Source organism: Octopus bimaculoides, chromosome 28 (assembly GCF_001194135.2).
Source record: "Octopus bimaculoides isolate UCB-OBI-ISO-001 chromosome 28, ASM119413v2, whole genome shotgun sequence".
Lineage (NCBI taxonomy): Eukaryota > Metazoa > Mollusca > Cephalopoda > Octopoda > Octopodidae > Octopus > Octopus bimaculoides.
In genome coordinates, this window is record NC_069008.1 from 15,773,139 (window position 1) to 15,776,138 (window position 3,000).

The 3,000-nt window shown below is 37.9% G+C and overlaps 1 non-coding gene across 1 annotated transcript; it reads left to right on the forward strand.

The window, feature by feature from the left end:
* The first annotated feature begins 65 nt into the window (after window positions 1–65).
* LOC128251199 (U2 spliceosomal RNA) lies at window positions 66–259 on the forward strand. The gene has a single exon (XR_008267012.1). It is a non-coding gene; the product is annotated as a U2 spliceosomal RNA (small nuclear RNA).
* Window positions 260–3,000: the final 2,741 nt, after the last annotated feature.

Here is a 3,000-nt window from a genome sequence, read left to right on the forward strand (position 1 = left end):
TTACACATCAGTGGGTGTAACATTAACTTGCGTATAGATAGTCTGTGGCAAAGCGTCTAAAATTTATCGCTTCTCGGCCTTTTGGCTAAGATCAAAGTGTAGTATCTGTTCTTATCAGCTTAATATCTGATACGGTCCCTATTTGGTTCCATCGATATTAAACTGATTTTTAGAACTAGGCGAAGTGTTAGGGGCTTGCTCCGCCTTTGCCACGGGTTGGCCTGGTATTGCAGTGCTTCCAGGATTCAGCCCATCTCCCACTCGGGAGATACAAATTAATACTAAAGTCAGATTATGTTGCTACAGCCCCCCCCCCTTTTCTCTTTTCATCGTCACGGCAGCCTTTCAATCAGCTGTGGTTGCTAAAGACCTTCCTTGCCGCCAGGAAGTGATTTGTTTTCGATCGCCCCTCAACCCCATCGACTGCCATTTTCACTACAACAAGTAAAACAGTTAAAAGAGTGTGGCTGCAAAAAAGAAGTGGCATTCCCTGTCTATCAACCAACTAGAAATAGCAGCTAACAAACAATCAATTGGTAGGAATTCCAGTATCTGCCGCTAATGATACTTGCTAGTATTGTCTCTGAAAGAGGATCTATTTTAAAACGGGGGCGCCAGTTTTCATTTATGTTTTATGTAGTGTTTTTGGTACGGAAAGACTTTCAAACTTCGTATACTTATCTATTTTGTGTTATAGAACAGAAAAAAATTTTTGTATTGGAACTTATTTCATGTAAAAAATTGTCTTATTTCGATAATTTCTACTAATCACTGACGTCTGTTCAGTTGAAAACAGTTAGCGCTGTAACGGTGTATATCGTATTAATCCCCGTTAGTTCTGACATTTCAACCCTAACCCTAACTCTAGAATCCGAACTCTAAAATTGTTACACACATAGATACGCACAGCGTCACAGGGAATAACATTTTTATGACCGCCCAGCAGTAACTCTATTCAGCTGAATAGACGTCAGTGATTGGTTGAAATTACAGAAATACGACAACTTTAACATGGAATAACTGGCGCCCCCGTTTTAAAATAGATCCCTGAAAGAAAACAGGATGCGATTGTCACGCATCTCCCAACCGAGAGATACAAATTCGATTTGATAGTACAACACTTTATTATTATTTCACCCCACCCGGCAATCTTTCCAGCAGTTCCCATTGCTAAAGACCCCATGTCGCTGTGACTAAGTGATTGCAGTTCAATTCCTGCTCAAGCCAATCCACTTCCGTTTTCGTCAATACGGACATGTTGCTAAAGGGTACCAGTTACACCTCTTTGCCTTCCTTCCTTCAGATTCTGTGTGGCTTTCTTAACGGATTCAAGCCACCATTTGCCTTTAGCGGGGACTCCTCTTGCGTGCAATTCAATCAGGTGTTCAGTCTAACGATACCTTTCTCTCTCCTTAACACCAGTCTCAGACGCAAGCAAAGTCACACGAAAACTGCCTTCCCTCCTCACTAAGAGATATTACAAGAAATAATGACATTAATAATAAATATATGGGTGGAAAAAAAATAACAAATCTAGTCAACCAACCAACTAGAAATAGCAGCTGATGGACGGTTAGGATGAATTGATAGGCTTCCTCTGAAATCCAGTTCAGGCCACCACTCATGAATATCCTCTCCGAAAGGAGACAGCGGATTCGACAGTCATGGGTGTAATGTCTTTAAATCACAATGGAAATCTCGGGTGCGTGATTTAGGCCTATTTAGCTGTTATTTTGGATGTTGCTGAATTGACGGACAACACTTTTCATTAATGTTTTATGTAGTGTTTTTGGTACTGAAACACTTTCAAACTTCGTATATTTGTATATTTTTTGTTATAGAACAGATAAAAATTTTTGTATTCGAAGTTATTTCATGTAAAAAATTGTCGTATTTCGGTAATTTCAACCAATCACTGACGTCTATTGGAGTGAAAACAATTACTGCCGTGGAATGTAAACAACATGTTCTAACGGTGGTTCCCATCAATTCAGAAAGATCCCACGAAATATACAAGTATACGAAGTTTGAAAGTGTTTCGGTACCAAAAATACTACATAAAACATAAATGAAAAGTGGTGCCCGTCAATTCAGAAAGATCCCAAAATAGGAATCCGCTGAGAATAAAGAAAAACATTTCCAAAAACTAGGGTTTTGTTTTGGGTGGGGAACGTGTCGTCCAACCCAGCCTCACCAGATTAATTTTCCGCCCCGCCATCTTTGGTTAGCCCAATCCTTTAATGCGCATGCTCAAACGGATATTAATTTCCAGACATTTAATGAATGAGTTCAGTTGTCGTTGTTTTGAATCTTATTCATGGAAATAATAATCGTAGATGATAAGATAACGGAAAACGAGTTGTAATTTAGTCTATATAGATATACATACATACATTACAGTAATTCTTGTGTTAAACACCCTCATTTATTTCCTAATAATAACTATTATATACACAAGGTAATGTTTTTGTTATTGTTTGTCTCATTCAGTCATGTTTTCTTCATTCTTTAATCAATATAATGTTTCTTCTTTTTTGTTTGTTTGTTTCTATGATGTGTCATGAAATTCGTGACATTTCCTGAAAACGAGTCGACTAGAAATAGCAGCTTAATTACCCCTAATTCATAACATTATCGTCTTAAATAGCGACCACGCATGGCTCGACCCTTTCAGGTTAGTCCTCCGCATTCCATGTCAGTGAGCAGCTAATACCATTTTGTGACAGATTCTTATTGTGTTAGACCAGGGGTTTTCAAACAGTGGTCCGCAAGGACAAGAGAGGGGGTCCGTGGACAGTAAATGCTTTTTATGGGCAATTTGATTTTATATATGTTTTTTAAGCGAAATCTTTTGACAATAAACCTATTTGTTAAATACTGTTAAATAAATAAATGTAAAAATATATGTTATTTTAAGCAAATATTTATGTATAAATTTCATAAGCGTTTATAACGGGGTCCCTAAGGTAAAGCCTGATATATAAAGGGGTCCGCAAGTCA